This window comes from Bombyx mori, chromosome 16 (assembly GCF_030269925.1).
Source record: "Bombyx mori chromosome 16, ASM3026992v2".
In the NCBI taxonomy this organism is placed as follows: Eukaryota; Metazoa; Arthropoda; class Insecta; order Lepidoptera; family Bombycidae; genus Bombyx; species Bombyx mori.
Genome location: NC_085122.1, coordinates 6,726,389 through 6,751,732, shown reverse-complemented (window position 1 = coordinate 6,751,732; position 25,344 = coordinate 6,726,389). Strand labels below are relative to the sequence as shown.

Genomic DNA, 25,344 nt, shown 5'->3' with positions numbered 1-25,344 from the left:
AAACAAAAGGAATCCGTCCGACGGGGGCCACAACAAAGGGAAAACAAAATTGTTATTTTTATTTAATTCCGAGCATTTTCATTATTATCTACCTTTTAAACCTTCTCTGGACTTCCACAAATAATTCAAGACCAAAATTAGCCAAACCGGTCCAGCTGTTCTCGAGTTTTAGCGAGACTAACGAACAGCAATTCATTTTTATATATATATATAGATAGAAGATAAAAATAATTAGCGAAAACATAATTCTGCTCTCTATTGTTTTTGTTTTATTTTTGTAAAAATATCAAATGGATCAGCAGACGATGTACCCTTTTTTTATTTTTTATTTTTTATTGCTTAGATGGGTGGACGAGCTCACAGCCCACTTGGTGGTGTTAAGTGGTTACTGGAGCCCATAGACATCTACAACGTAAATGCGCCACCCACCTTGAGATATAAGTTCTAAGGTCTCAGTATAGTGACAACGGCTACCCCACCCTTCGAACCGAAACGCATTACTGCTTCACGGCGGAAATAGGCGGGGTGGTGGTACCTACCCGTGCGGACTCCCAAGAGGTCCTACCACCAGTGATTACGCAAATTATAATTTTGCGGGTTTCATTTTTATTACACGATGTTATTCCTTCACCGTGGAAGTCAATCGTGAACATTTGTTGAGTACGTATTTCATTAGAAAAATTGGTACCCGCCTGCGGGATTCGAACACCGGTGCATCGCTACACACGAATGCACCGGACGTCTTATCCTTTAGGCCACGACGACTTCAACTACCCATGCACCAAAGAACAACGAAGACTAAGAATATCCCCATTAACAGAAATCAAATAGAAAAAACCTATAAATTACTTTCATCAGCTGTTCATATTAATCACACATTTGTCCCGTTATTCGCTGAATTATGAATTGTGGAACTCGAAACTGCATTAGAGAATATAATTAATGTATCGTAGCTTAAGTCCCTATTATATTAAACGCCGATGCGTTGACTCTACTTTGTTCAGTTTTGCGTTGAAACAAAGATGTTTTGTTTATTATTGAGTTTATATATTTAAATAGTATAAAACGTACAACAACAGCAAAATACGGTTTGTCAATATATAAATCTTGTATTAAATTTTGTGTGCTTTATCTTAACGAACAAAGACCTCGAAACATAACAATTGTTTTGTTTGCAATGTTTTTGTTGTTATAGCGCTTTTCGGTCATTGTGTTCCGTGAACATTGTTGTATTTGTGTATGAGTGGTGCTCATTGAATTAACTAAACACGTAATTACGGATCCTCCCGATCCATTAACGGTACTTTTAGGTACCACAAGCACTGGTTACCGTCCTCGTCGAACCCGTCGCTTGCGACGAAGGGCTCGACGAGTGAATTAACCCATAGACACACTGAGTTTCTCGCCGGATCTACTCAGTGGGTCGCGTTTCCGATCCGGTTGTAGATTCTGGAAAGCACTGCTCTTGCTAGAGCCAGTGTTAGCAAAACACCCGGTTTGAGCCCAGTGAGCTCACCTATACGTCAAGGAGAAGCTGATATAGCCTCTCAAGGCTATCAGAATAGGTAGGAAAAAAAATTTGTAAATAGACATGCTTTAACAAAAACCGACTTCAAATAGAAAAAAAAAGATATTCCAAAACAAATTATAATAATATACACTAAAGACAATAATCATCGAAATCGGTTAGCGGTCGTCGGTTCATCAGTTCGTCCCAAACCAAGATTCTTGCACTATATGAAGCACGCTCTGATGCACAACTTAAATAACTTAAATAGATTAACTAACTTAAATAGATTTAAATTTTAATGTATAGATTTAATTTTATTTTCTCTTCGATCAGCTACTGAAGTTCACGGAATACCCTCAATCTACTATTTGAAGCCAATCGAATCTACGAGTAAAATTATAGTTATTATATTAACGTAATTCGCACATACAGTGCTCTAACGTCACTTATGCAAATTATGTAATTTTTCAGGTGAAGAATTTGAAAATTCAACACATTAATACAATTAGATGATGACCGAGGTTTGCTCGACTTTTTTTTTTATAACGCCATCCTATTGTGTCTTTAAAGCAGTAAAAATAGTATTATTATTCGCCAATAGATGTCGGGAAGAGTCATAAAGTTGATTATCGATAAAGTTGATTATTGAAAACACGAATAAAACAACATTTTCTGAAAATAAATCGTAGCTAGATCGATTTATCGCCCCCGAAATCCCCTGTATACTAAATTTTATGAAAATCGTTGGAGCCGTTTCCGAGATTCAGATTATATATATATATATATATACAAGAATTGCTCGTTTAAAGGTATAAGATTATATAGTTCTTCTCGACTAAAGAATTTATACTTTTATTTTTATTGCATAAGTTGGGGGAAGAGCTTCAGGGGCAAGAGAATCAGTAAAAGCAAACATCTCACTAATAACTACTATTAAAAAATGGATTTTCTCAAACTCAGTTCAGTTTTAACAAGAATCGCATAAGTGAGATTATAACTCTGTATGTGCGGTATATTTTATCAACTGTCAGTAAAAGATCCGTTTCTCATTTGATTGCGGAATCCTAAACCCATCTTTAAAACTCAGATCGTATCTACAATATTTGAATATTTTATCATAATACATATATGCATATCAGCGTTCAGAACACACTTGTGGGCTTCGACGGAATTCAAGTGTCTGAGATGAGGCATCCGATACCGGTTTCATTAATTATACATAATTCTACACTTGCCTCTTTGATGTCGATAGTGAAAGATCAGAGAGGGTATTAATCAAAAAGTTTTTCTGTAAAATTACAGAACCGACAAAAGCTTCGTGAACCTGATTTAAATACATATGTATTATTTACTTTTTTATGTTTGAAAGATGACTGGTGACCCGGAGGCCTTTCCAGTTTTACCAGGGCAGGTGGGCCAGCAAGGGCTCAGCCAGGAGGGGTAGGATTTGCTAACAGCTACCCGAGCGCCTTCAAGGGAGACCTAACAACTCAACAGTAGCTGCTTCGCGAATGAATCTACTACCGGATCGGAATCGCGACCCGCTGAGAAGATCCGGCGAGAAACTCAACGGGCTGATGCTTAGGTTAGGTTGCACGTCGAACTCTTTGCCGAGTTCGACGAGTGCGGTTACCGGGGTCCCTACTCCTAGTATTAGAGCTAAAGGTGTCGGCTAATGTACTATAAATGATGTACAGTTTGATACACATGTATGTATTTCACTACGTTATTGCCTATCCGCCGTTGTCTCTATCTTTGAAACTATATATGTATATATATATATATATTCTTATATATACATATATAGTTTCAAGTTTCAGTCTTTATTGCATTGGATCGGTAAACTAGATCATGGTCTACGTGATTACCATTCCTCAAATTTTACAATTTGGCAGCAGCCCTGAGGGGCACAAGCGAACTCCCCAAGGATCATTTGATTGAATGCCGACACAGACTTACGATGGCCGAAGCAAATTATGCTTTTTATATTTAGTAGCTTTAGAATTTTTTTCGCACTAACTTACTTAAAAATTACTACTGTTACTAAAAACAACTCTTAACTAAATAAAAGAAAAAATATTGTAATAAAACATTCAAAGGTGTATTATATATCTTTCCCACGGTTCTATACGTATTTCGCACAAGCGCTATTTATTGCCATTAGTAAAATACACAAATAGAAAATAACCTAATCTAGTATATTCACTGATGAGTTTTCCCTAATTTATCGTTGTATCGTATTTTGTATAGTTTAAAATCTATTTAGCTTTATGCAAATTAGAAATATAACAATTGTTACTCAATCAATCTAGAATTGACTTTTAAGGTTATTTAGTAACATACTTTTTAATGATTTCATTATTATCACCGCATAGAATAAAATTTCATGAACGAATAAAAATGCAAAATTTCATTGAAGAAAATTAAACATTTCTGATACTCTTTATAAATGTCTAAAGGCAGCAAACTTTTAACTCTAGTGTGAACTAACACAACCGGTTGTTAAATACCATTAACATAGAAAAAATACAAGTAAGCTTGTAGTTTTTAAATCAAATTCTTTAGATACGCGTTTTACGCAATGTATTAGAAAGTATATCTAACCAGTCATTTAATAATGTTATGGTTCTCGTATTAATATTATGGGTTCGAATCAGATATAATAAATAGTGGTTGAAAAATATTTTCATTTATTATTCTGCCTTCTAGTTGAAAACTGAATCTGAATCGGTTGATATTTTTTGACAAAAAAAAGAAATGTATATTTCAAAGACTGCAAAACACAACATAAATTAAGACTTGAAATAAATTTGTTATCAGTGAAATTTTCAAAGGAATAAGAAATAATCTTTGCTAGCAGCAATTGAATAAGCATTGTCTTCAATCTATTAATTAAAACTCGGTTTCTGGAAGCCTAGGATATCACGGTCACATGATGAAAAACATTATAGCAAATGGTTCGAATTAACTCTCAAAAAAATCGTCTAATACTCGGGAAAAATTATTGCTTTATTTTATTCAATGTGTCTAACAATTTTATTGCTATTTGTAGAATACATTTCTATGATAATTATTGTTGTACACAAAGTCAGTTCAGGTATATACGCATGTAAATGCGGTACGATCAATTGGAATGCGGGTTTCGAACGAGCCCGCCGCGTTCCGAATACATACCTCGAAACCTAAATATACTTACGCAAATATCTGCTTTACGGTCGTTTAATTTAGGACTAAATTTACAAAACACGCAAAATGGGGTCTTGATAAGGAGTTGCAAAAGAAATCACTGACCTTTCATACTTCGCGTGAGGCTTTTCGCTGCTTTTTTAATTAGCGTAGAAGGACAACCATCGCCGTCTTAATAAATTATCGTAGTCTTACCGTTGATAATACGTTTATTGTTATTTTTATTGCATTCCTTACGTTACGCCTGGGGTCATCGTTGCTTATAGAAATCACCTATACCAAAGACACACCCAAACCGGTGCCCATCATTATACAGATAAGCAGATTTTCTATCTTGTACCATCTTGAGTGTTATCTGGGATTTCCCAACAAGTTTTTCCTCGCATCGAAAGTTTTCGATTCATACATTGGTTTTCACGTGTTTTCGAAACTTAAATTAACTTTAACATAGGACCCGTAGAATAACGAGAAAGTTTATCATATTTATAACAACTAGATGATGACCGAGCTTTGATCGGTTTTTTTTTATAACGCCATCTTGTTGTTTCTTTAAAGCAGTTAGTTGCCCTCAATTAAGAAAAATAGTATTATTATTCGCCAATAGATGTCGGGAAGAGTTGATTATTGAAAACACGAATAAAACAACATTTTCTGAAAATAAATCGTAGCTAGATCGATTTATCGTCCCCGAAATCCCATGTATACTAAATTTTATGAAAATCGTTGGAGCCATTTCCGAGATTCACATTATATAGGTCTATATTAATATACAAGAATTGCTCGTTTAAAGGTATAAGATATCCTGACTTTTATGATCTTGGGGTAATCAAATTTGTACGATGATACAATATTTGACGAAAGAATTAAAAAAATTAAGTTTAAAAAAAAATATACTGTAATATCTACACAAAGTAATTAGGCGGTATATTTATTCTACGCTATATCGCATTTAAAATTCTGAAATCTTTGTCATAACATTAGACTCGTTACGTACCTCATTTTAAATGGTAAATACTAAATAGTGATTACCGAGTTACGAAATATTCGTTGCTCAAAATAGATGAAGTAACTTCGAATTGTAATTTTTAGATTTAAGTGGTTAGTCCGGTTCATAATGGCTGAAAATCTACTGGTTTTGGACATAAACTTTTGTATTCGCTTCCTTATCAACACACCCAGTGCATTGGCTCTCTAAATAAGTTTTTGGTTCTAATAAGAAAAAAGTCGCTAGTCAATTATATGTTTCCACGGGCAAATCCACGAAGTACAAAACGCTGAATTTTTCTAAGACACATACAAAGACATTTTCAAAACTAAATACCTAAAAAGTCTTGGATAAGTATCTCTAAGCTTAAAGTTATAGAGTTATGTACTAGCGGTTAGATATTAAATGCCCTACCCGCTCGTACCACTATCATATTTTGGTCACGAAGCAATCATACTTTCCGGCTTATAGTGTAGAACAATATCCCCGGATATTTTCAGTGCGTCGCGATTCCAATCCGGTGATAGATTCAGCGAAGCACTACTCTTGCTAAGACCAGTATTAGCCATTCTCTCAGGTTGAGCCCCTGAGCCCAAGAGTAGTGCTTCGTAGAATCTACCACCGGATCGGAATCACGACCCACTGAGAAGATCCAGCGAGAAACTTGGTGGGCAAATGATGTCTTTCTGGATATAGACGCTCATCAGAACAAAAAAAAAAAATTAAGAAATTACAATAATAAACTCTGAATGTGAATTCAATTATGTGAAAACAAAAGAATAGCACTGCTTTATTATCGTACTAATTAGTTATATAAAATCAGCATTAATATTCAAATTAACAAAAATTAGAAATAACATAACAGTTGTCGTAATTTAATTGGCGAAAACGTCATTAACCATACGAAACTAATTATGTAAATAAATTTATTACTGAAATAAATTAAGGTGATTCTCTTCTTTAGTTTAAAATCAAACAATGAGCTTTGAACCTAATTAGCAAACCAACCATTATCCAAACGAAAACAACTTTAAGCTTTTGTAAATAGTAAAATTTATAGTGAACCGTTCTTTACTTAAATAAACGGATATGGCAATATTTGGACGAATACTACGGAAAATTCTTAAAACGAGGCTTGTGGAGAGTATTGAGCAGTAGGCAGCGGCTTGGCTCTGCTCCTGGCATTGCTGAAGTCCATGGGCGACGGTAACCACTTACCATCAGGTGGGCCGTACGCTCGTCTGCCTACAAAGGCATTAAAAAAAAAAAAATCGACGTGTAGTAATGCAGCAGGAAATCTTCAATTAATTTCCATACATCCTTTAAAATTGAATATGTATGTAATTAATCGAAATTTATTCAATTTACATATTTCGAAACAAAAAAAATTGTAGCCTGCTTACATAATTCGTAACGGCTTACAAATTAGGCCTTTGCAAATAAAGTACGTTCAACACAACAAGTTTATTTCAATATTAAAACCAACGCACTTAAATCACCTCAGTATTTTTCTGCAAAGTATTTAACCTCATATTTCTATAATTATGTGAAATACAAGCAGTATACGTACCTAGTTCGTTGTGTAATTCCTCGCAAACAACAAATCTTACATGCTTTATGAGATCTTTGCATTGCTATTTAATAAAAGCACCTTCAAAACTATCCGTCTGATAGCAATTTTAGCGTAGATACTAGAGATTTATATTTTTCATCTACCATCGCGCACATAACAACAATACTTACGCATAACCAAAGTTGCAAAGGGTAATATTTGGACTAGTTATTCATGAATAAGAGAGTGACAAAAACAACTATTTTTGCCCGGAAAATACAATATTATTTATTATATAACCACATTGAACACATTATATAAACATCTGGATAGCTAATGTAAAAGGTGCTCTATACATTAATATCGAGTAATACGACTATCCCAATGCTGTTCGCCTAGTTAAAGTCATTAAGCAGAAACATTTAATTCCAGTTTTTTCCTTTTAAAACTGTGCCAAGCGAACAACACATTTGTAATACATATATCGGTGTTTGTTTTGTAAATACATAAATACATAATTATAATATGTATAATAGTTTAGAGAAGGTCAATAAAATAAAATATAAAAACCGAACAGACACATAATCTTATTTAAAAAACATGAATTTGCAATTTAAATTGCAACGTTATTTAAAATATTCATTTAATATTTGAAGTGCAAGGACAGCTTTCAATGCTATCTTCTTGAATTCCTTAAATAACTTCATACTATAGCCGATAGCCGTTGGAGCACCGTGGTATGTGAGAAATGTAGATCTTCATGACGACCTAAAACTAGTACCGATACGTAAGTATCTTAAGGAAGCGTCAGAACGCTACTTCGACAAAGCGGCGCGACACGGAAACCCTCTTATCGTGGCCGCCGCTTATTACTTATCCGACCGCCACGGAGCAACGCAAAGGCGCTGTCGCCCGAAACATGTCTTGTCGGATCCCCCAGACTCAATATATCTAAATACTCACATATTAACTACACAACTACTTGATATAACTATAATTATGTACGATTAGTTATTTTTACTTTGTTAGCTATTTCTTTTCTAGTAGCTAAGATAGGTACATCTCACGGTCTTTCTGATAAAGCGGTTACCAGAACCCATGCAATACAAAATCTAAACCTCAATTGCTTTACCCTAAAAACTATCCTGTGATTTAAACAGGTAAACATTGCTTCGCGGCAGAAATAGGGCTTATGTGACGCCCTACATTGATTTTGTATTTTAAAAGCGTTCCAAAATCAACTTTAGTTTTTAAAGTAACATTTTACAACCTGGCTAAAAACCCAAGCGCTGCAAATATCAACTAGCTATGCCAATTAAAAATATCAAACGCGTTTTGTTTTCAATTAACTATGACTGAACATTTAACATTGCCGTTAGTCGTGCGAAAGTGATAGCGAATCAATTTGTACGTTTCGCTTCATAAATTGTAAACTTAAACATAGCGAGATGTGGTAATTGTTATGTTGAAATTTCCTCTCATTTGTGTTGTTCTGACATATTTGTTCAATTGTCTTCTGAAATCGAAATATCGATTTATTAAAAAAGTTTATTTGTAGCAGTCGATTGGCTATTTTATTGTTCAAATACTTGAACAATAAGAATTTTTAGAAATTCGTTGAGATGGTTTGAAGCGTAGGTACTTTAATTGTAAAACTACGAAGGTAATGAAAAGGTATACTAAATCATTATTGTTGCGAAATTTTAATGGACTTTGTATCCAAGACCTAAAATCACATAAACACATGCATAGTAACCTTCAAACGGGGCTTGGTGTAGTTAATCGTCAAACAACAAGAGAAAGAAAGATTCGTGTAACGATTCATGATGTTACCGCAATTAAACTGCATCCATCAACCACCATCAATCTAAATCGTGCTGATGACATTTTCACGATGTTGTATATACACAAGCTTAAAATAACCATAATAGAACAAACAGTCTATCAAGCAATTCCAGCCACACATTGAAAAATCTCTACTCCCATATTATAGTGGCGAGCTGCGATGGGACATTACAGTCTGCACGCTTACAGCATTAGCGCATCATCAGCATTGACTACGGCAGCTCTCGCACTACTGCGGTTCAAGATAAACCATTAACAGCAGTCATCCCGCAGCACACCAGAATCGCAGCCTTAACGCACTCACAGTTTCACTTTTTTCTGACAAAAACATTTTGAAAAAAAAAATAGCTAACACGAAAGGTTCGTAAATGGCTACTAAAAAAACAAAATCGGTTAACACACGGTGACGCAAAACGTAGTCAACAGATACAGACAAGAAATAAATAAAAATTGAAGATCGGTTGAAAAATCGGGGTAATGGTACTTAACTGTTTTGACTTTGACTATTCATATATGGATCAGCACAGGTCAGTGAAGCCGCTGTTTTAATGTCCAGTTACTACGCGTTCCGTTATAGCCTATTAAATTACGAAAAGTATACGATACGCACTATTGTTTTGTAGTACGTAAGGCCTAATCAAATGTCCATTTATAACTGTAATTAAATGACATCCACAATTAACAATAAATGATAAACCATAATAAAATACGGTTTATGACCATAATGTTCCTCGGATTATTTTGATGGTCATAATAAAATTGTGTCCGCTCGCTTTCCAAGAATATCGTTCCTTAGGATATCTGTTTTTTTAAATCTGTAGATCATATGCATACCACGCGTGAGTCAGGCTAGTAATCCCTACAAAAAGAAACGTATATTTTACAATACATTTTGAATATGCCATATGGATTTTATGTAAAGTAATTGATTGAATTAATCGTTATTAACTTATATACACTTCTAAAAATACTAAATTAACAAGACTTGATAAACCATAAACAGCTCATGATGTAGATCGGATACTGTGTTCAGACATTTCTGAATACAGAATACGATTCATTAATAGTTGCGCAGGGTATTCGTTTTTTTTAAATTATCTTTCACTCAATAATACTTTAGTTAATAATTATATTATAATTAACTATTAGTATCTATTTAATTATTATCAAGCTACATATTTTTAAGTAATTTAAAAGAAACAAAAACTTCAATCCCTCCTATTGCTTACTATTTTAAACTGTTACTCTCTATGTAACTTTATTCATCCAATTTAATTACTAGAACTAATTCTCGAGCTCAATCTTATTAATTTGTAATGAAAAACACATAAAGTGCGTGAATTCGAATAAATCGAAAAGAAAAACTTTACACAATAACAATTACCTCTATATTAGTCAAATTTCACACATATAAATGAGTAATGCTATCGCTCTCTGTAAAATAAATAAATTCTCGGTTATTCTTATTATATTATTTTAATATTTTGGTATTAATTATTCAATACACTGCAAATTTTTCACTCTAAGGAACTACGAATAATTTGAAACCAATGTCAACAAAATACAATAAAAACTTAGAATAAATCAATTAGTTACAAACATTAATATCACAACACTATCCAAGAATGGTCTAAACGAAAAGAAAACTAGAAATAAACACAACTGGTTTTTTGTGACGTCATAATTTACAATATACACTAGAAACAGATCACATTGTTTGCTTATTAAATTGCATAGTAAGAGCGTTGCAAGTTATTTATATAGAAATGACAATTCAACAACTGGCGCGTAACGAGAATGTATAAACAACAGCTTGTTGATGATCTAAAAGCAGAAACAGTGTAACGTTGAAAAACACTTCTTTTTGCTTTTTGAAGTTATTGAAGTTATACTTCTTTAGGCGCGTTATGAAAAATTGATGAGAGTGAAATTTTACGATTCGCGCGCACCGTGACACAAAATTAACAGAATGAAGTTGCCCACTAAATCGCTCATTACAATACGACCGACGTAACTTGGCGAGTCTGAATATAGTCGCAGGTGAACTTTCCGAACCGTACCGAGAATTACCGAATTTATACGATGTCAAGAAAAGGGATGTCCCATATGCGTGTTTGAGGATGTTGTTTAATCGATTTTTTTTCAAATTGATTAATATTTAAATTAAAAAAGAAGAAATAAATTTAATAAAAATAAAGTATAACTTCTTACGCGCGTACATAAGTACACGCACCCTTTTTTTAAAAAGTTTATTTTATTTAAAAAAAAAAACAAAAATATAAATACACCTGTTAATTTAATATTCCAAAATGATTCGTAACATCGCGTGACGGCCGTTGAATGCACATTGTAAACCGATTTAATGCTGAGAATGAACAATGACCTATTTCACTTATATAGTTATTCGAACGGAACGTAACGTAATTATCACGTTGGATACGGCAATCTTCAAGAAACCTTCGGTTTAAAAGTGCACGCACTTTTGTAAGTTGAACGACGCTTTTGGCATTACGGGTTCGAATTCGCAAATATTGTGTCTAATCGCAAAAAGCTGTATTTTCCAAATATTGTTTTTGAGTGATCTAACGGGTGGTAGGACCTCTTGTGAGTCCGCGCAGATGGGTATCATCACCCTGCCTATTTCTACCGTGAAGCAGTAATGCGTTTCGGTTTGAAGGGTGGGGCAGCCGCTGTAACTATACTTGAGATTTTAGAACTTATATCTCAAGGTGGGTGGCGCATTTACGTTGTGGATGTCTATGGGCTCCAGTAACCACTTAACACCAAATGGGCTGTGAGCTCGTCCACAAAAGTAAACAAAAAAAAAATTTTTTTGAATCCTTATCATGAAAACCAGCGCAATCTTTGGCTGGGAAAATTGGCAGTTTATTAGTTTAAGCATTAGGTCTGAACTATCGAATTCAACCCTAACCGGATATGAATACGGGGCTTACTTGCACGTCATCTAAGGCCTATTTCTCTGATTACAAACAATACGTTTTTGGTAACTCGTTTTGACTGTATCTATTTGGGTTAGAATTTCTTATTGATTTCAAACTATTTTATATCATTGATGATTCTGAGACCGAAAATTACTAACATATATCGCTCAGAATCGGTTCACAATGTAAATAAAATGAATAATTGAAGAGAAAACCATTTTAGTTCGATTGAAAAACGTGGCTTCCAAATATAAATGAGAATCAATTATATACGGTGCATCTACAGATGTCGTAGCCTAAAGGCTAAGACAGTACTTACAACAAATGATACAAGTATGCCGGCATTTATATCCCGCATACAGTTACCAATTCCAAGGAAATACGAACTTAACACGTGTTCACGAAGGAATTCCACGCCGAAAGAGTAAATATAATGTCATCAAAATCAAACCCACAAAACATATGAATTTGTTTAACAATTGATGGAGAGAATTTTGTACGTCTGCCACCACTATCCTGCTGATTCTGCTGCAAATCAGTCATACGTTGCAGTTTGAAGGATGGGACAGCCGTATTGCAATACAATTGAAGCTCTGACAGGTTTAGTAGCAACCACGCAAGAGCTTCTTCCACATACTGGATCACACATAGTACACGCTCAAAAACACGCAATATATTCATAGCCCAACAAATCTCAAACATAAAATCTTGGATTTTCGTTGGATACAAAATATTTATAAATATTATTCTTTACGGTCCCGTTATAAACGTAATTTTTATATCAATTTAGGACAATACGCATAAATATTCACATAAAATATAATCCTAGTACTAATACTAGTACATTACAGAATGTGACCCAAATATCTGTAAAAATAATCTGTTTAAACATTACGTCTATGCTAACGAAAAGAGAAGACATACGGTATATTTGTTTAACACAAATTTCACCATTGACGACAGCGTCTGCTGTGTCGTGGTCATATTTCACTAACCTCCTAATTTTACAACATCAATTGAATTGGTCTTAGAACGTTTTTTTTTATTGCTTAGATGGATGAACGAGCTGACGGCCCACCTGGTGTTAAGTCGTTACCGGAGCCCATAGACATCTACAACGTAGCTGCCGCCACCCACTTTGAGACATGAGTTGTAAGGTCTCACTTTTTTACAGTTCAAGTTCACGTCAGTATTTTCTGTGACATCGGATTTTCCATTTACGTATCTTATATCATTAGATATTTTTTTTGGTGCAATAGTGCCTACCCCACCATGAATTCCCCAATTATCCATATGACCACACAAATCTAAGCTTAGTAAACGGTGGTTTTTAAAAACTTAAGGTGATTTCATCATTATCTTAGGCGAATTTATCATGAAAGAGAGAAAACCAAACATTAGAACGTGTAGTAAGTAGGTGAGGCGCGTTAATGGATAAAGCGTCGAGAAATTAAAAATACAAATAACGTCTCATCAGTCACGTTTCGTTAGCGTATCTGAACAAACACCCAGTACAGAATACTTATGCCCTTGACCCATTCAATGATTTAAAAGCACGTATAGTGACACTCAAAAAACACAAAAGAATTAAACTTATCGAATGTTCACTTGTAAAGCTATTAAATTACATGTCCCTAATACGAAAACATTTAGCCAAAACGACAAATCTGGATATTAAATCGAAAATGTTAATCTACAAGATAAAGATAGGTGCATGTCACCATTCTGAATCTAAGTGCCACTTCGATAAAGCGGCACGACACGAGAACCCTCTCATCGTGGCCGCCGGTAACTACATTCCCGATCCTGCGGACAGAATGGAAAACAGTCGACGTCGCCCAAAACACGTCATCTCGGATCCTCCCGATCCACTAAAGGTGCTTTTAGGTACTTCAAGCACCGGTCACCGTTCTCGTCGAACCCGTCGCTTGCGACGAAGGGCTTGACGAGTAAATTAACTCTCAGACACAGCCCACTGAGTTTCTCGCCGGATCTTCTCAGTGGGTTGCGTTTCCGATCCGGTGGTAGATTCTGCGAAGCACGGCTCTTGCTAGGGTTCGTGTTAGCATCGTCATCAGGTTTGAGCCCCGTGAGCTCACCTACTAGCCACGGTTACGCTGAAATAGCCCCTAAGGCTATCTATCAGCTTAGGTAGGAAAAAAAAAGGATCTAAAATATAATAGTATAGTTGGGAAGTCGATAATGTCAAATGTCGACAACTATACAGTACAAAAGAATTCGTGTATAAATGATTTCAGTAATAAAAACTACAAGAAGATCTAGAAGTAAAAAGCTGTGTGCACTGCATCTACCTATGAACTAAAAAAGCAGGTTTTAAATTTTAAAAGAAAAAAAAGCACCCTATATAATATCTTAATTAATAATAGCGAAGTAATTAAGATAATAATTAATTAATTAATTAATTAACACAATACTGCTTAAATATTAAACGAACTTTAGTGTTGTCGTGATAGGGAACAAAGAACTAAACAAAGCTGTCAATATAATGAAGATCTTGATTATATTTATATCTCTATTTGAACACATCAGTACACTTTTTTTTTATTGCTCTGATGGGTGGACAAGCTCACAGCCCACCTAATATTAAGTGGTTACTGGTGCCCATAGACATCTACAACATAAATGCGCCACCCACCTTGAGATGCAAGCCCTAAGATCTCAGTATAGCTACAACGGCTGCCCCACCCTTCAAACCGAAACGCTTTACTGCTTCACGGCAGAAATAGGAAGGGTGGTGGTACCTACCCGTGCGGGCTCACAAGAGGTCCTACCACCAGTAATTACGCAAATTATAATGAGTGAGTAACCTTCTTGAAATTCCATATTAACCGTGGATAAGTCTTCTTGACCTTTTATCGGCCGCTCTATTTATATATTTCTTTAAAATAATTTCATAATTGAAGATATAAGCCTCCATCTTGAATTACATTGAAACATTGACCGGCGGCAAACGACCGCATCGCGTGGGATCGCACCGCGCCAACTAATTCAAACCACACACATCGACTTTAAAACCAATGGCGTAAAGTTCAAATTTAATTGCATTCCGCAATTTTGCTGGCGGAACAATAGTAAACTCTCACGAGTGTTAAATAATGGCGTTCAAGTAAACTGGTGCAGTGTAACTGTGGTATAAAAACCGTGGGATGATTAAGGAGCTCACTCTAACTGTGACATTTAATTTCAAGATGTCGACTTATATAGTTATTTGCTTGCGTGACTCCGTGACCACGGTGTTCGATTATGAGTGAATTTTACGGGCCTTTTTTTCCTACCTATGCTGATAACCTTAAGAGGCTATTTCAGCTTCACCCTAATATGTAGGTGAGCTCACGGGGCTCAAACGGGAAGTGTTGCCAACACTGGCCCTAGAAAGAGCAGTGCTTCGCAGGATCTACCACCGCATCGGAAACGCGACCCACTGAGAAGATCCGGCGAGAAACTCAGTGGGTTGTGTCTATGGGTTAATTCACTCGTCGAGCCCTTCGTCGCAGGCGACGAGTTCGACGAGGACGGTGACCTGAGTCGACTATTATCAAAGCCGGCAATGTGACTTTTGGACAATTATAATTGGTAAATCAGAAAAACGAATTATTGACTTTGTACTCCATTGGCAGTCACAAAACTCTTCTGAACGACATCTTAGATAAATAACAGGTTAAGTATTAACCTTTATTTAGTGCAGGTTTTGAACCGTATTCTTTGAAGGAGACGATTATATTCAAATAAATCTGTATTGATATATCAATAACATTTTTTTGTCCAAATGCACAGATTGCCACCTTTGATAATAGATGACTCACCTGTGCTTGTGGTACCTAAAAGCACCATTAATGGATCGGGAGGATCCGTAATGACGTGCTTAGGGCGACGTCGACCGATTTACGCGATATTTATTCATTGAAATTAATAATTTTGAAATGTGGGATAGAAAGACACAGTGTAGTAACTTACTCAGCAGATTCTCTTCATAGAATGTGACCTTCAGTTTCTGTGCCCTTCTCACCAGTTGACAACTGTCGAAGCCGACAAAAGTGACGAGCAGCACAATGCAGTTCGCAATTGTGTAGCTCAATTCGAAAATGCGACAATACTTATTTATGAATTAATTTTACAAAGGAATATTTTTCACCTACTTTTGGGCGTTTTTTTTAAGGGATTTTATAACCTAATAACTGAGACCTTTACGTCATGCCTTATTTTAATTTATATTCATATTAAAAAAATATATTATTATGGAGTGAAATGAAATGAAGATTATTAATTTGAGACATTAATCAACTGGGATGAAATTAAATGAGCTGAGATGATATGGGATGAAATATAATCTCAGTAAAATGGTGGTCATTTACTGATACTTTTTCAGTGGACTTTTTGGAGGATCCCGAGAAGATACGTCCAGCGGCTTTGTTTCATTTTCCCAAATTTGTGCACTTTCACAGATATTAAACAATTAATAAACCACCATTATTACACATTTAAGCCCGAAGAAACACTAAATAGACAAAATAAAACAAATCACATATCTTCACTCCTCGCGTTCCCACCAAAAAGAGACTTTTTACTATTATCACAGATTATACATTAGTTACTATGCAGCGATTTCAAAAAAAGAATTTATAGGTTTTTAACCTTTTTGCTAAATAATGTTGTAACTACACGGCGTGAAAATTATCGCTATTATTACATTTTACCAATTCGATTTGTAGTCTAAATTCGACCATAAATAAAGCATGACTTTTAGAAATATCATGTATGACATTCACGCGCGGTTTTGTTATGTATATATGTTATTTCGACTTGCGTTTTAATTATTTTAAATCGTAGAAATGTTTGACAATATCGATTGTCTCTTGTTTGATAACGTCTACATCAAATATTTAGTGGTAAAGATTGCAGGCTTTTTCTGTCCGGTAAAAAAATGAGTAATTGGGTTTTTTTTTATAATAATTCAATATTAATCAGTAATAATTTTATCGATAAATTTTTGTATGAATGCGTTGGTGTTCTACTTTTAGCTTACTTAGTAAAATACAACTTGTGTAATATCAAATACTCGTTGGGCTTAAATAGTTGGTAAATCAGTTTATTTCAAAAACTTACTTAAATGGTTAAAAACTTACATAACTTATACCTCAAACTTTGAAGCTCGACATTAACTTTACATTGTAAGAAAACCAGTTGATAAGTTTAAGTTCTCGATTTTCAAGAAACGACACCCGTTTTCAATTTCGAAATTGACAATTGATTGATGATAATTTCTCTTTTTTTTTTATTGATCAAGATTACTTTCATTCATATTAGATACAGGAAACGGTTACTTCATATACACACATATATTAAAGTGTGTTTCTTTATGTAAAGTAATAAAAGATTATTATAACTCATATGGTGAGTTACGATGTTTTAGCTTGCAGGTGTCGGTATTTATGTAACTAAAAATACTGGAACTGGTCTCTCGTGGACGTCAGCAATGCCAGGGATACAAGCTAGCCGCAACTTGCTTACCGCAAATTATGTATCTAATCTCATACCTATAAACGAGCAATTCTTGTATATTAATATATACTTAAATAATCTGAATCTTGGAAACGGCTCCAACGATTTTCATAAAATTTAGTAAACAGGGGATTTCGGGGGCGATAAATCAATCTAGATACGATTTATTTTCAGAAAATGTTGTTTTATTCGTGTTTTCAATAATCAACTCTTCCCGATATCTATTGGCGAATAATAATACTATTTTTCTTAATTGAGGGCAACTAACCGCTTTAAAGACACAACAAGATGGCGTTAACAAAAAAAAACCTCGGTCATCGTCTAGTAACATATTTAAATTTACTATTACGCATTTTACAATAAACTGTACTAGGACTAATAAATCACAATAATAATAATTCACATTTTATTTTAATAAAGTATTTAGCCTAACGTATATGACGTTGTATATTTTACTTCTCGTGTATCAAAGCTAAGCATTTTAATAAAGTATACTCTACAATGTTTTTTATCCAGTTTCCATATAAACTACACAATATAATTCCAAATTTTATAGACATAAACCTATGAATGCTAATACGACAGATCAATTTATTTACAAAACGCGTCATGTAGCCAAAATATATTTTAATACAAAAGACATCAACGCGTTTGGCATTGTGATTGTCCTCGACGACCTAGACGCGAGAGTTTTTTTTGGTCACGATTTAATTATTAACTAAAAAATATACTTTTTTTGCTCACCTTACGTAACCGAGATGAGCTCATGTATAGTTAATGCGTATAACGTGATAACTCTGCACACCGTACTGTTTCTGTACGTTGTCAACATTTTATTTAATATTTAATAGTGTAACACGGAAATTCGTGTGTAAGTAAGACATTACGCTTTCTTAATTCTGCAGCGGTCGTAAAACGTTACAATTTAATTAACAATAATTTGTCGTGTTATGTGATTAACGTTTGAAACAGCTCTGACAGAAAATAAGGAAGAAATGTTCCTTGTAATTTTTTAATTAAATTTACTTTCAATACAAAAAACTTGAATACACATTTCCGTGTTCAGTGAGTACTACGCGTTATTGATGTAACTTATAAAAATATATGTAAACATATTAAACAAAATTGAGTGACTTTTTAGTGACAGAAACACTAATTCATGACAGAATTATTTTATCTTTTATTTTTTATTTATTGCTTAGATGGGTGGACGAGCTCACAGCCCACCTGGTGTTAAGTGGTTACTGAAGCCCATAAACCTCAGTATAGTTACAACGGCTGCCCCACCCTTCAAAACGAAACGCATTACTGCTTCACGGCAGAAATAGGCAGGGCGGTGGTACCTACCCGCGCGGACTCACAGCAGGTCCTACCACCAGTAAAAATTAGAAAAGAATTATTATATTACTATACATTAATGTAATATAATCGATGCCTCCAATGAACACTACTCTAACTCAAAATTTTGAAATTTTCGTTTTTCACGCAAATCACTTCACTATTTTAAAAGTATGTATTACAAATCATTATTGATGGGGTTTGAAGCAAGAGTAAATCAGCTAGTTACACAAAAAAAAACTATAAATATATCCTCAATAATAAAGATTTTATCAACTTTTTTCGTTTAAACGCTCCTCCTGTAAATCTACGAATTTGGAGTTAGCGTAGTGTTCATTGGATGCATCGAATTATTATAATGTGCCATATGCGTCCCGAATTCCAGACCGCGTCAAAATCACATCGGTGAAGTTGTTTGTATTGAATGTTGAAGTTAATTCTCCGTCTCAAAGTTCCGTTGTTACATAGAAATATGTGCAATTCTTTTAAAATAAGCAGTATTTACTTTGGTTTTCTCCAGTCATAGACAATTTAAACAGTTTTTACGGTATAATCTTGCATTTTTGCTGTCATTATATTATTTACGACGTTTCGAATGATTACAGTTATCGTGGTCACGGACAGACTAAAGTTATCGGTCATCATTTGAGTATTATGATAACTACCGTCTATTTTTCTGTAAAAAATATTTCCAGATACATATGAAAAATAAAAGTCTATAAATAATTTAATTACATAAAACAGAAAAAACAAGACGAAGATGCATAAACACCATATCTTATTAAATTATAATAATAGAGCCTACAGACATAACAAAGTGAGTTCTGGATAATGACCAGTGGCCTTAGCTTAGCTAAGCTTCCCTTCGTTTGCCACTAGGGGCGCTGTTCCAACTCCATACAAATGTGAGTTAACTTTTACGCGATCGAGAAGTTAAAAAAACTCCCGCTGAGCACATCGCTTTATACTGTATGCGTAAAAACGTTGAGATGTTTTGGGAGGTATTGCCGTTAGCTCGGACGCACGTACAGATGAACGGGACGAACTTATAAGGTTTTTTTTTCCCTACCTATGCTGATAGCCTTGAGAGGCTATTTCAGCTTCACCCTAACGTGCGTAGGTGAGCTCACGGAGCTCAAACCGGAGTGTTGCTAACACTGACCCTAGCAAGAGCAGTACTTCGCAGATTCTACCACCGGATCGGAAACGCGACCCACTGAGAAGATCCGGCGAGAAACTCAGTGGGCTGTGTCTATGGGTTAATTCGCTCGTCGAGCCCTTCGTCGCAAGCGACGGGCTAGACGAGGACGGTGACCGGTACTTGTGATGCCTAAAAACACCTTTTTTCACACTGAAACACTTATTCCGGTTAAGCCTTGTAGAAACTTTACACGTTGTTTCGCTAAAAGAATGTGTTACAACACGTCCGTTTGCATTCAAGACGCAACATAACCTTCAATTTACGATCAGCGTAAGCCTAATGCTTCACAATTGCACAATTTAAACAATTATTTACAATATGTTAGTAACGGCAGGACAAGAGGAATTTGACAGAACTGACTAAAAACTGCAACGATTGTATTCTGTGCCGTCAGATTAATTAGGTTCTCAAACTGTCACCGATGGCATTAATATTGTCAGTAAATAGGCTACTAGCAGTGTCCTTTTGGACATGCCGATATTTCGTTTGCAATATTTTGTACGGTTATCGCTAGTAATGGACATAATTAAAATTACTTTTACAGTTTTGTTTCTTGTTTCATGTTTTCATTGTGTGATTTTTAACGTATCTAAGCTGCAGTTTGCGTGGCCACGGACGCTCAAACGGACATAATACAATTATAATAAAATAACGCGAGATTAAACGATAAATCTAGTTTTAATTATGTAATACTTTTTTTATACGTTTTATAAATATATGGGTGTTTTTATAGTTTTGAATTACCAGTTGCCCTCAATATGTAATGTTTGCACCTAAGAGTTAGTTATTCATAAAAGACGTTATGAATAAAATATCACAAGAATTTACTGTATGGAATTTAAGCGAGATAACTATCTCTTCTAACGAGTTACGCAAAACGATTACCGCAGACGCTGCAACGGGTATCTTGGGCTTGTTACTCGTATATTTAAGAGCATCTCTCCGTATTTAATTTTGTTTGAATTATATAAAGTATATTTCCTCGCTTTTGTGCGAGTAAACTATATTACAATAGATATTTGAAATGTTGTATGAAAGTCGTAATCATAATTCGAAATTAACTGTCATACACTACGAATAAATAGACTTATTATTTATTCGTAGGTCATACATGTTAATAATTGCATATGTTTGAAGATATAATTTTCCCTGTCACAGACTAATATGAATTGGGTCTAATATAATAGTCACGGACTAATATGAATTGGGTCATATTAATGTGTTTTCTCTATGAAAAGCCAATTTTTTTATTTATACTTATTTATAATTATTGTAGACAAAAAAGAAAATACAATAAAACAGATTTAAAAGAATGTCTAAATACTATGTACAAAGGCGAGCTTAATTCATTCATGAGTTTTCTTCCAGCAAAGAGAGAAATACGACGTTTAAGAAGCGAAAAGTGTACAATATAAAGGATATTAAAGCCTGACTATTATACTAAGGTTTAAAAAAAAATACACCACCATTATAACACAAATAAATGCGTAATATTGCTAATATAAAATGAAAAATACATATAAAAATAAACATACATAATTTTCAATAAGATTCAATTGACCTAATAATAATATGTGTACGCTTATGTTTTGTGTATGCTTATGTATTGTTTGTGTACGTATAAATTCCGAGTAGGCATGTGCTGTTACTAGTCAAATTTCTCGTTCCAATTTGTCTTTGATAATGGAACTTCCACCGCGTTTCCAGAACGCTTTGACATGTCTTTCTTCAGACGAAGTTTGAAGGAAGTGGTGGCCATATTAGTAGTGTCCTAGCATTGGCTGACGAACATAAATAATAAAATTTATTTAGAAACATGTTTCCGTCTACATACTTAAATATATCTATATTATTCTATTATAGCATTGGTGATATAAATGAAGTTAAATACTGATGGCGTCAATCAGGTCAGGTGTGCAGCCGAGGCATTTCAATTATTATTCAAGGAGTTTCTTCATAAAAACTGATAATGGGTTGTTATTTTCGAAAATAAAAATCACAGAATAATAAATGTCACAGTAGGGACAATAAGTTGACAATTCTATTCTATTTAATAGTTTAGATGTTAAACGAAAGTAATATATTATCATTATCATTGGAACTTTACGTTTTATTTTTTCTCACATAGCTTACCTTTTAGGATTTAGATATACTCGTATATGTATTTTTATTTTTTTTATTGCTTAGATGGGGCGACGAGCCCATAGACATTTACAACGCAAATGCGCCACCCACCTTGAGATATAAGTTCTAAGGTCTCAGTATAGTTACAACGGCTGCCCCATCCTTCAAGCCGAAACGCATTACTGCTTCACGGCAGAAATAGGCGGGGTGGTGGTACCTACCCGTGCGGACTCACATGAGGTCCTACCACCAGTATGTATATTATTTGGGCTATTACTGGACGTATTATGAACCCGCACGGGTAGATACCACCTTCCTGCTTATTTCTGCTGCGAAGCAGTTTTGCGTTCGGCTTCGAAGGGCGGAACAGCCGTTACAAGACAATACTTTACGAAACTCCGACCTTCATTACTCAGAATGTGTGGCGACATTCACGCTGTGATTGACATATTTAAAACTCAAACGGAACGCGAACGTGAATGAACGAATCATCGATTTACGTAATGAAAAAAAATAAACTTTTGCAAAAACTTTACTGTACGCAGTTGCATCAGTTTCTAACTGGTTTATGTGACGAGTTCCTTAATCGATGTAACCGCAAACCAAGCCTAACCACCATCCACGGTACTAATGCTCTATACCTATGTCGTACTTCGACGAAAGAAAAAATGTGTTTATTTAAATTTCAAACTATTCGATTTCTTACCACAGATACGGATATACTTACTTACTATGCAGTAAATATAAATAACAGTACGTTGATTTAAAAAAAAAATGACAGTGGAAATCTCATTTTACATTATTTACATTTATATACAAACACCATTATACAAAAACCTGATCAATTCAAATGTTTTAACTCATATTCGATATAGCGTCCATTAATTTATGCGCTCAGTAAGACGTTTAAATAAAATTCCACATTGAATGACGGATAATTGTTGTTGCTTCATCACGTAAAACTTGCAAGCCAGTCGCCTCGCTCCTTTATCGTAAGGAAGCCAATATTTAATTATGTGGAGAAAGCCTTAGCCGCAAATGGACACGGCAGGCCGTGTCGCAATGTAACTGATTATGCTACCTTGACAGTGTTAATAGCCTAGCTTTGGGCAGAACTGTTTGTTTAAATCATTGAGAACCTACTTTGAAATACGACTACATTTTATTAATAACACCATTATGTTTAGCTGGTTCAAGTTAAATTCAGTGATTATTTTAATAATAATTAGCTTTAATACTGTAAATGAACTAAGGTTTAGCGGTTCGCACGTGTGAAACTCTCGACTATTATAATTTTTATGGTCGATTTCCTGTACGTCTACATAACAAGTACCTGTTTTAAAGTAAAATCTCACCTCAGGTGGAGCTGCGAATTTCAAGTTGGCGAGTGATCCATGCGAACGGCTTCTGTGCTCTTGTCGAATACTATACGAAAAAGCGCGTTCATTCAGGTGACCTTTCTTCCTGTAAATACCTCCGGCGTCCTCGACAGCCTCCAAGCCGGTCATGCTCTGAGCGGCTTTCAGAGCAGGAGGCGGAGGTGGTTTCGATCGGCGAGGATCAACGGTAGCGTATTGTATACGACCTCTCCCGGGAGGCATGCTCGGAGGATACGGCCCTGCGGCTAATGCAGCTGGTAAACGACCTCTGTGACCCAGCGTCGCCGGACGAGCGTGTGGCAGTGTCGCTGCTGGGTGAGCCACTAGCACCATCGGATGTGCAGCCGCCCATGATGGAGGAGCTCGCCCCAGGGACCTACCGTTCATCATAGGCGGTGGACCTGCGTAAAGTTCGTCAGCGGAGGCCGATGATTTTTTCTTATTCTTTTTTGTTGTAGATTTCTTTTTGGGCTCCTCGGGTGGAGGCGGGGGCGGCGGCACCGACGCTGGCCGCGTGATCTGTCGAGGTCTCGGTGCCCGCGTCGCGTGCGGAATGTCGTCGCTGACGTCGTCACGTTCGGTCTCACCGACCCACACTTTATGATTTTCATCTCCGTCGTACACCTCCAATTCCTCTTCGGGGTCCGGAGGTAGCTGAGAAGGCGAACGCTCTGCCTCCAATCTTTTCGCATAAGAACTATCGGCGTAAGCGTGGAAACAACATCGGACTAGTGCGTTTGCAGCGGCTTCTCGTCGGCAGATAAAAGCGTGACACTCTAGAACTTTGATGCCCTGGGTCCGACGCAAAACCGCCGCGAATAAGGGCGGGCGTCGCGGCGCTGGTGCCTGAGCGAAGGGCGAATCGAGAGGTAAAAATCGCGGCCCACCTTCGACAATCACACGGCGCACCGCAGCGCAATAATGCAAACTCGAAATCGGGAAAAACCTGGCCACCCGCGATCCACTTTCATCCACGTTCTCCAACAAGATACCGTTCGACCAGACCGATAGCCACGAATCTATGCCACCACTGGTCGCACCCTTTTCCGGATACAGTTCGCGCAAAGGTTCCTGGATGCCCTGTAGGCCGTCCTTGCTCTGTTGCGGCACCGCGGAGCCGAGGTAGAGCACGCGGCACCGACATATCGGCGTCGATTCCATTTCGGCACCACACTATCACACCATGACACCGAATCACATTCAACACTATTAGTTTAGCGACGGTTCGCTGGACAGGTACGTGCGGCGGCCGCGAGACGAGCGCGGGTCTGAGCCGAGTGAGCGGAATTCAAGATGGCCGATAGCGTGCGGGGCGGGGGAGGGGGGCGCGATACCTGCGCCTGCGCTACGCACCTGTGTAGGGTCCACGGGGCACGGCTCGTGGGGCTCGTTATACTCTGTAGATGGGTAGTGCCGATGAACCGGCATTGTGTCAAACGAATCATCGCGAAATCGGTCACTTTTCTCTCAGCCACGCGTCACCACCCGACCGACGTGACGGAATGTCCCACTGTTGTCTTACTCGAGTGAAATCTGAAGGTCGATCTGTCGTCGGGAGATAATATACCAAGTGTTTCTATGCATGTCCAATTGTTTGAACGTTGAACGCCGATGTGCTAATACCCATACAAGTCGACCTCGGCTCGGCATTCCATAATTTTTGTTCTAATATTTACTGTCGATAAGTGACCGTGTTATATCAGTAGGCATATTTAAATTAAAAATTACATCACATAAAAAGGGAGTAGCTTTAAATAATTAA

General features: G+C 36.0%; 1 long non-coding RNA gene across 1 annotated transcript in view; it reads right to left on the bottom strand.

Moving 5' to 3' along the window:
• The window catches only part of LOC105842072 (uncharacterized), a 40,716-nt gene extending 15,400 nt beyond the window's left edge, over nt 1–25,316 (bottom strand). The window contains exon 1 of the long non-coding RNA XR_005245605.2: nt 23,559–25,316. This is a non-coding gene — a long non-coding RNA (uncharacterized LOC105842072). The remainder of the gene's footprint in view (nt 1–23,558) is intronic.
• Nucleotides 25,317–25,344: the final 28 nt, after the last annotated feature.